General features: G+C 32.3%; 1 long non-coding RNA gene across 1 annotated transcript; it reads left to right on the top strand.

Annotated features, from left to right (window-relative positions):
* Positions 9057 to 10134, top strand: LOC108663724. Its single transcript, XR_001929736.1, has 2 exons — positions 9057 to 9585; positions 9706 to 10134. It is a non-coding gene; the product is annotated as an uncharacterized LOC108663724 (long non-coding RNA).

The following is a 10766-nucleotide window of genomic DNA, read 5'->3' on the forward strand; positions in this document are numbered from 1 at the left end:
TTTGATGGAAGTGAGATGAACTTATTTGGCTGCTTGCCATGGTTTGGAGTGTATCAATTACTTATTGTATTTTGAGTGTATTTCAAGGTCAATCCATCTGTGTTAGTAATAAATCTTAAGCAAAAAAGATTTCATTTTTCTTAAAAGAATATAACTTCCTCACCATTTCAACTCAAATGTTAAATATTCCAAATGTCAAAACGTTTTATGAATGGGCTATTTTGTTTACCAGTATTGATTTGTTTTTTAAAAAATATGGTTTATGTGACATATATAATTTGAATGGAAAGGATATGATATTTATATCTCCAAACTTTTTTTCCTTCTTTCCTTACTCATTTTCAATCTTAAAAATTGTTAGTACAAAGTAATAAAGATGTAAGATATTGGCAAAAGGAAATTAGATAGCAAGGATAATGTTATGTGCTATAGAACATGTCATGAATAAAATTTTGAAAATATGTACAAGAAAAAACTTAAATTGGCTCTATGCTACTTTTGAATTTTGTGTATCAAGCTAGAGAGGAATAAGGAAAAGAAAGTATGAAATTATTTGGATTATATTGAAGTTGTTGTGGTTGAGAAGTCTTCAAATTCAAGATCACTAACAATAAGTATTTTAATTCGGACAAAATTATCATATTAATTGTGGGGTCATAAAAATAATTAAAGCTCTTGCCTTATATTATAAGTTGGCTGTAATTTTTCTCTTACAAGGAAACGTAGGAGTCACTTACCATGAACGAGTGTCTTACTCTTTTTGAATAACTAGGCAAAAATAGTAGTAAATAAGAGAGCAAATTATTGTATGTAAACATAACAAAAGCAAACATGCCTAAATCCACTTGGCCACCTCACCCACCTTGCGCCACTGATTTTTGCACAGATCTTGCTTGTTGCTCTCATGGTATATTCTATCTTTCTCCTATTCTGTTTTCCATATTGTTTGTTGCTTGTCTAAATTATTGTTTCTTTCTCCTATTCAAACTTTCTCCTAGGATTTAAATTATTGCTTGTTGCATAGATTTTGAACCTTCAAGTTTCCTTTTTCTTTTATATTTATTATTACAAATAACAACATTGAATTATGTTAGTGTTTCTCTTTTCTTATTTCGTTTTGGATTTTATATATTTTATTTTCCTTGTTCCTTTTGTTTATTAAATTATTATTATTATTATTTTTTGTCAATGTGTGAATGAAATCTTCATCTTGGAGAAATTTTTTCAGACTATCTCAACTCTTTGGTGAAGTTTAAGAATTTCTTTTCACTTTGGAAATTTCTTGAGATATCTCGTTTCTATTAGCTTCCCTAAAAAGATCCCATCATCAGAATAATTCAAATGACATTTTTCGTTTATAATTAATTTCTAACTACCATATTGATTTTTAATTTTCTGTTAATTAGTTAACCATGTGTGTGTGTATATATATATATATATATATATANCTTTGTTTAATTTAAGTTAACCTATGTGTGTGTGTATATATATATATATATATATATAACACATATTATTTTTAATGATAAATAATATAATATAATAAATGATAACTAAGGGAGTAAGAACATAATTAGATTTAAGATCGATAAGTAAGGCTAAAATAGGATACAAAGTGATTAATTGGTATTGTTCTTTGAGCAGGCGTCAGAGGGTGCTAATCTTTCCTCATGTATAACCATACTTTCGAATGCAAAAGGACTGACACCTCAGGGACAAAGAATCGATTCTAAAGGGATAGAATGCAGAAGGCAAAAATACAAAGAAGAAAGAATCGATTCTATATGGATAAGATAAGGTTCTTGAAGCACTAAAAGCAAGATTCAGAAACTTGGTGACCAAGAAAGAGATGGTACAACTAGATAAGATTGGAGTGCCAAAAATCAAGCTTAAATTCAAATATTGGCTCTAGACCACAATTAAGAACCAACAACTTAATATGTGACAATCGACTTTATGAACAATCGACAACTCAAGAGTAAAGAATCGATTCTTCATATGTGACAAAATTATGCAAGCTGGTTGGAATGTGTGAGAAGTGATTTAAATCACTTTAACGAGCAAGAAATCATAGAGGCTATAAATACCTTCCTTAAGAACATTAAAGTATGGAACTTGAACAAATTTGAATCATCTTTGAAGAAGAAAAGAGCAAAAAAACAAGAGAAAGAACTGTGAGTAGAAAAATCCTATTTTAGAGCAAGAGCAAAACTTGAAGATCACATTTTTATCCTTTAGCTAATAGTTTCTAAGCTTAAACCTTCCTTGATCATTCATATCGTTTAAGAAAGCTCTAATCTTTTTAATCCTAAACTTCCTTATCAACCTTGTTACAGGTTTTGAATTAGAAATTCTTTAGAATCCAATGTTGTATTGGTTATCCCTCTAAGCAAAAGGTAGAGGAGTTTTGCCTGATCCTTTAAAAGGTTATATCTTGTGTAAAGGTTATGCTTGAATGTAAAAAAGGCAAAGTCTTAGTAGAGGTTACACTTGGTCTTGCAAAAGGCATGTTGTGAAAGTTGCACCTGATTTTGTTAAAAGGCATGTTGTAAATGTTACACTTGATCTTATTGAAAAGGTAAGGTGATAATGGATTCAAACTCCTTATGCTATCAAAGGAGGGGACGTAGGCATTGGAAGACCGAATCTCTATAAACGTCCTGTTTAGTACTCTTTGTTTCTCTGTTTTTTACTTATTTGTTCATACTCTGTTTTGTTGTTCTATTTTATCAAATATTTGCTTCATCTTCAAAGCATTTCGAAAAAGGGAGAATTTTCATTTTCACAACCAATTCACCCCTTTCTTGATAGTTTTATTTTAAGCTTATCTTTCTAACAAAATTATTCAAATCTAGCTTGTCTTTGTACCATAAATGGAGCATAATTGATTGGTCCTTATAATCCCAAAAGGGGAATTGACATCTTGTCTCCACAACTATACAACATTGTTGAAATGCCATCCATGTGCCTTCCATACCACTTGTTGCCTTGTGAGGCTTCGTAGTTTCAAGATTCATGCTTGTTTTTTTCATAAGCCATTCACTCTTGCAAAACTTGCTAATAGGAACATTGGTAGAAAGGTATGGTGCTCGAAATTTACTCTTTACACACTCAAAGTTGCTCTTAAACCATACATGCAATAGCTACGCACATATGATCAAATGCCCTTTTCCATTCTGTCGATAGTAGCTTAGCTATTTAAAAATCTCTACTAAAATTGTCAATGATGGATTGATTTTGTTTTTGACTTGCTCAAAGAAATTCACTACTACTACCTTGATATGTCCCAAAACCTTTAGAAATGTAACCATCCCATAGATTGCTAACGCCATAATACTAACTTCATTCGCTAGGTATATTACGATGAAATTATGAAGAAATTCCCATGGAATACAAGTGCTTTTTGTTGTTTAACATTCATGTCAACTTATTGCGCATTGATCCTTATAATTTTTGCAATCTTTTTTCGATAACCTATTTTTTGTTTCCTTACGTAACTCTTGTTTGCACTTGGAAGGTGTATGTAGAGTAAGGTCAAATAGTCTTCAATGGTTAGTGTCATATCCACTTCATTGAAGACAAAACATCTATATGAAAGATCCCAAAATTGAACAATACCTCTAATCATGTAGTCAATATGCCCATACTTCCCTTGAAACTCTTATTGTTTGGATGTTCCCTAATGATCCCACATTCTATTAAAGATTAATATGAACTTGTTTTGGAATGCTAGAAACATAACCTTCTTTCAAACAATCACCTTCTATATTTTGAATTTGCTCTAATTGAGTCTTTTCATCCAAAACTTCCATACATGGAACAAGGGTAGATGCAAAACAAAGTAAATGCTCCACGGACGTAACCGAGGTCTTTTTTCCCATACTCTGTTATGTAACAAATACCTCAATGTTAAAATGAAGTTGATGCATGATTCATTAAATAAACATCCATATAGAAAATAAATCTTTTACATAAAAAATACCCTTTTATGTGTACTTAGTTTTGGGTACTTCCCTAAATGATGAGTTTGGTAAGGCTCTACTTGAGTTGTGCTCCAAACCAAAAAGGTATTCAATTTCATGCAATGCAATAGTCTCCAAGTGAAAACTGCTTGGGGTAACACTTACAGACCATTGTTCTTCTGTTTCATAATGGAATCTCCCATCAATTGGTTGGAAAGCATGAGCTAGGGTTCCACCAGGGCTTTTGAAAGGGGCTCTATCATTATGATCACAACATTTGAAGATAATAGTAATATCGGCATCTCTATTGTAAAGCCCGACCTTATAAAATACTCGTCATGATATACATGTAATGGATAGCATGTTTGCATGCTAGGAGAGTCTCAAAAAATTTACAAAAGTAGGTTTTGTACCTAGAGATACAATAAAGTTGATTTAAGCCTCGAACTAGATAAAATAGAGAATTTGAGATGAAATTAAGGATATTAAAGTCTCAAAATGGTTTAATATGGTGATTAGGAGTTCGAGGATCAATTTGGAGTCAAACCAGAATTTTCGCTATCCAGGGGTAAAATGGTCATTTGTCACCTGAGGACAAAATGGAAATTTTTAGAAAAGATTTTTTTGCCCCATTTGACTTATTAGAGTATGATTTGAGTATTGGAGTATGATTTGAGGTTAAGAAGTGAAAAAAATTGTAATTCCAATATTTTTCAAAGCATAGGGGTAAAATGGTAATTTTACCACTCTAGTGGCAAAATTGTAATTTTACACCACCATGACATTTGTCAAGCTTCATAATTTTACCTATTATTATTTTATGCTATGGATAAATATTAGAGCATTTGTGGTGGTGAGAAAAGGCTTAAAAATTAAGTTAAAACAAGTGGACCAATAAAAAGGTGACATGTGTCAAAATTTTAATATTTTTATATTGCCATTTAAAAACCAGCCCACACTCTTCCACTCAGCATTTCAAGGCCGACCAGCACCTGCAGAAAAGAGAAGAAAAGAAAAGAAAAACCCTAGGGAGGAAAAACTAAGGAAAATTTGTTGAATTTTCAAGAAATTGGTGACTAAAGGTAAGATTTTTAATATTAAGCTTGAAATTCATCTTGCCCATGCATTCTTTTCCATTTTCCATGAATTAAATTAAAGTTTTCATGAGGGGAAATATGCTGGCCAGATTTAGAGAGAGAAAGTTGGTGATGAATTTAGTTGAATTTCAAAGTAATTTAGTGTTTTTAGGTGTTTAGTAACATTTAGTATGAAAATTAAGCAAGAAATCCACATGCCCATTATAGAACCTATCTTGGCTGAATTTTATGGGTGAGGATTGATGATGAATTTGGTTGTTTTTCATGCCATTTAGATGTATTTGGTGCTTAGAAATATCGAATATCGAAAATGGGTACCGAAAAATTTTACTCCCGTTAGTTGACAATTTGCACTATAATGAGGGATATTTTGGTAATTGCACTTAGAATAGACTTTTAGTGAAGTGTGTGGAATTTTGGGGAGTACTGGAAGTACAATAAATTAATTGGAATCGAATTGGACGTTTAGACCGATTAAATAGTGTATAGTGCGCGATAGGCTGAACACCTCCCATTTCATTGCATGCATTCATATAGAACATAGAATAGTTTTGTGACAATTTAGCATAAGTATATTAAATTTCCTATTGCACATTATGTATAGGTGGTGAGCCCTCGGATAAGGGCAAAGGTATTACACCCGAGGATCAAAAATAGGACTGTTGTAAAATTCCCGTCAAAGTGAGTAACCAATGTTCATCTTATCTATCTAAAATATTTTTACAATTGTTTTTATGATTTTAAGAATATTGAACCTAAATGAATTTTATGTTCTATGACTAGTAATTGATTTAAGGAATAAGGTTTATGAATTATTTTACAATTCAATAATGTTTTTGAAAATGAGAGTATGAGGAGACCAACCTTTGATGTTGCCTATATATTTAAGTTTATGTACAAATGTTTGGAATTGATGATTTATGAACTGATATGTGATGACATATGTGGTTGGGTTTTTGAGTGGTGAAATATATAAACTGTTGTTTTCCTTTGACAGGTTGGGTAGTATTATGTTAGCCACGTTATGTTGTCAAAATTTTATTGATTGGTGGGTTATTTAATTAGCCACTGCAGAAGGCGGGTTTCCGTGGACCAATCTATTAGAGGGGCATGGTAAACCCTGTTATATTTACCTTAGTATGAGAGGTGCGAAGGATATCTCCTAAGGTACGATAGAGTTCACTTCACGTTGAATCACCACTTGAGAATGAACTCTGCAAACGCCAAGGGATGGCTAAATTATGTTTTTATGAGTAGTTGTTAACTTAATAACCTTGGCGGACCCGGTTGATTGCCTCGGCCAAGGTATCACCGAGTATGATTTTTGGCACGAGCCAAGTTTTTGAGAAAATTATAAGTCGAGATGTGTATTATAATGAAATGTGTTGTTTTATATATATGATTTGAAACAAGTACAAAATGTTGTGGATTATGGTATGATGAAATGTTAACTGTCTCCATTTACTCGGTTTTAGATGTTAATGATGGACTTTGTTTACTCACTGAGTTTATGAAAACTCACCCTTTCTTTTTAACTATTTTAGGTTCAGGATAGTCTGTAGGCAGTCGATTTCATCAAGGATCTCTTTTGGACTTACTTCCTTGGAAATCGTAGGTCTACATTCTAGCACACTTTTGGTTATCTCGGGGTCCATATGCCACTGTAGGATAATTTTGAATACCTGGTTTACTGTATCACTATGTGTATGAATTTATTTGGTTCTCACGCTACAAAAATTATTTATGCATAGTTCTATAAAAATTGTTTTATAAGAAAATGGAATATATTATCGAATATTTTTATTAAGTCTAATTAGCCAATTTTTCACTCCAAACGGATGATTTAGATTACAAAAATTTATTTTTAATCGGAAATGGACATCTTTCTACCATACGTTGTATTTTTATTAGGTTTCAAAAATTTTAGGTAAAAATGACCAAAATACCCCGTGTGGCGAAAGTTTTATTTTGATTGTTTTCGATCTAAAATAGTTTATATTCTTTTAAAACTCGATATTTAGTAACTATTGCTCACAAGGGAAGTGGAAAACTGATGCAAGAGCCTTGCGAGGTTTCGGTTGACATACCGGGTAATGAATGTTTACCGAGACTTCGCGGCGGTTGTCACGGGCTCGAAGGGAGTGCCGGGTAGTGACATCTATAGTTGTCAATCCTTGAAAATCTAATGTGTGTATTTGCAACCCATTTTTGGAAAGCTCCTACAATAGGGCTTATGGCATCGACACGAGTCATTGCAAGTGTCGTTGGAAGTGTCGTTACGTGCAGATCCAGGGACCCGTTCGCCTCTATGTGTAAGTCTGGAATTGCCACCAATCTTTTTTGTTAGGTGTGATTGGCCACCTATTACACCTATTCTCTTTGACGAGGTCTTAATTAATTTTAAATCCGCCTAGAGAATAAAACCTGATTTGCATTTTTTATGTTTAGGTTTGGGAGTACAGTTATGCGCGGAAAAGGATTAGCACACTCTTTATGCTCGTTCAATGAATAGTACCAAATAATCAATTGGTATCATATTTTGACCTTAATCTTTAATTTTATTCCTGTACATAAATTTCCTTAATCCTTATTCATTTTGTAATTTGTCTTTTTTAGTTTTAAATGATTATGAATGATAATCTCTTTATTGAGGAAATTTCTCGAGTCCTCCCATCTTTTTGGTAAAATTCAAAAATATCTTCTCACCTAGAGATTTTTCAAAAAAATTTATCTTTTTTTAAATTTTCCAAAAAAATAAATTCTCATCATCAGGATTATTGTTTGAACTTTATTTTAAGTATGAGAATATGCATGATGAGTATGTTATGCAAGGATGATGAATGTTATGAAATTCAATTTATTCAATACGAACTATGATCTTTTGTTATTGGTATTCCCAAGGTCCTCCCACCCTTTTGCTAAAACATAGGAATGCACTTTCACCAAGAGAATTTCTTGGGGAACTTATCTTTACAAGTTTTATGAGGAAATCTCATCATCAGACAATTGCTCATATTTTAATGTGCGTATGTCAATGAAATGCAAACTCATAATTAATTATTATAATTGACAACCTTTTATTGAAGCCTTTTCTAGGATCGTCCCCTGGTTCTAGTAAAATCCTGAAATGTCCTCTCACCTAAAGAATTCCTCCAGAAGACTTATCTTTATAAACTTCTCGAAGAAATCTCATCATCAAGGTTGACAATTGTGTACAAAATAAGCATCGTATGGTATGATACACATTACAATTAATTAAATATGAATCAAAGTCTTTTATTGAAAATATTTTCCAGATCCTTCCATCTTTCTAGTAAAATTCGAGAATGAATCCTCACCTAGCGAATCTCCCAGGTAAGTTTATCCTTACAAACTTTCCAATAAGGTCTCATTATTGGAGACATCGTTCGTTTCAAAACAATAATATATCATGATGTAAATTTCAATTTATTAAATACAGACAACGACCTCTTGTTGAAAGCGTAGCCTAGATCCTCCCATCTTTCTAATAAAATCCGAAATCCCTATCTCACTTGGAGAGTTTCTCGAGAGATTTATCTTTACAAGCCTCCCAAGAGCGTCTCATCATCAGATTCATCATTTGTTGCACAATAATATTTACCCAAAATTACATGAACAATAATGATATGAAGTGATTAGAACCTTAAAATCATTTCATGTCACTTTATATATACTAAACTAAGTTTAAAAAAACAAAATATTTCTATACACATATTTTTAAAACTTTGCTAAACTATTTTTTTATATATTTCTTATTCTATTTTTTATACATATATTTCCTACGATGCATATTTACGGACATGCATATTTTCTCATAAACTAATGTATTTTTATTATTTTTTACCAAAATATATTTATTTTTACATTACATAATTAAAATCACTTGTAAAATAAATTGAAATGACATAAAAGTAATCATACAAAACACAACAAGAAATGAAATTGTCCAAAAAACCTAACCGTGTTTGGGCTCAGCTTAAGCCCACGTTTTCTGGACTTGGTGAAGGTCAACACGGGCTAGGTCTGGCCTGTTTCAGCCCTCTCCTCCTCTTTCCTTCTTCCAAAAATGAAATGCACCTCTGCTGAAAATCAAACCTCTGACCACCCAGCTAAGGGCTTGACCTTCTTCCACCACACCTTTGCTTTTCTTTAATATTTTTTTTTTCAAATTTTGATATCCTAAACGGTGCCATGGAAATCCCAGAAACCTGCCACCACCTTTACCACCAAGCGGAAACGCCAACACCAGGAAGATCCTTGTCAGCTGACTTGGATCTCTTCTCCACTATACCTCGGCTAGAAACCCAAAGATGAACCCTTAACTCGAACCTAAACCACCCGAACTTTCGAAACTATCCTTGGTTCTTTCCCTCAAAACCTCAAGAACCAAACGATTAATGATCCCTTTCAACCTCCCACCATTCTTTCCATTTTTTTGCTATATTTTTTGTGTTGCTAACGGCTGCTAGTTCCAGGGCCCTTTTTTCTTGGGGTTTTCTCTTAAGGTTTCTGCCATTTTTTCTTTTGAAAATTACTTAGTTCTTTTTTTTTAAAATTTTTGTTTTGTTTATTTTCAATTGTTTCATTATTGTTTTCATAATTTTGGTTATATTTGGTTTATACAGGAAGATTAGTTGGGAATTGGAAGTGGTGGTTAGAGTCTAGGTCCTTAGACTCTAGGAGATCATCGAAATCATCATCATTGCCATGGGTTTTGTTCTTCCTCTGATACTTGGAGGTGCTGCAGAAAACCAAATGGGTTGGCATTTTGTCTTTTGAGTTTACTAAGCCTGCCTGAAACAACAGAGGATGCAGAATGAGAAGAATGAAGAAAATGAAATTGCATTGTATGCCATGATTAAGCTATAGCTTCTTAATTGCTTTCGTGGACACAGCATCTGCTCATACGCTGTCCCTACTTATAGCCAACTTACAATGCCAAAAGAAAAGAATCCAAGATTATGAACAGAATAGTTCAATAGCTAGGTCTTGTATTGTGCCTAAACAATCAGTCTTTGTTTGCAATATGAGTTCACTGGCTAGCTTAAACAATGTGAATTTATTGTGGAAGGAAAAAAGCCAAGCACATGATAATATTATTTGAATATTCAAAGGTATTTTGAAAGAAAAATCACGATAACTTCATACATCAAGTTACCATGACAAATAAACAAATTAAAAGATTGGCATTTAGTCTAGTATTTCATTTTCAAGAAATAAGATTTTTTCACATTCCCTAATTTGACTTTGATTTTGAAATGAAATTGCATTGTATACCATGGTTAAGCTATACCTTATTAATTGCTTTCGTGGATATGGCATCTTCTCATACGTTGTCCCTATTTATAGCCAACTTACAAGATGCCAAAAGAAAGAAAGAATCAAAGATTTTGTTAGGATAGTCTTGAATTGTGATTTAATTAGGATTGTTTAATTCTAATTAAATTAGTATACATTATTAAAATAGTCTTTAAATCTAGTTAGACTAGAATAAAAATTCCTAATTCTATTAGGATAAGATTCCTAATTATATTAGGATAAAATTATTATGTTTGGCACTATAAAAGGACCCTATGGGTTAAGAATAATAATCATCTAGATTTAGAGAGTGTGATTTAGGTGTATGTGGGATAAAGGTTATGAGTTTGAGACTGTTCTTGTAATCTCCTGATTTTTTCTCTTAGTG

Source organism: Theobroma cacao, chromosome 10, assembly GCF_000208745.1.
Source record: "Theobroma cacao cultivar B97-61/B2 chromosome 10, Criollo_cocoa_genome_V2, whole genome shotgun sequence".
NCBI classification, from domain to species: Eukaryota; Viridiplantae; Streptophyta; class Magnoliopsida; order Malvales; family Malvaceae; genus Theobroma; species Theobroma cacao.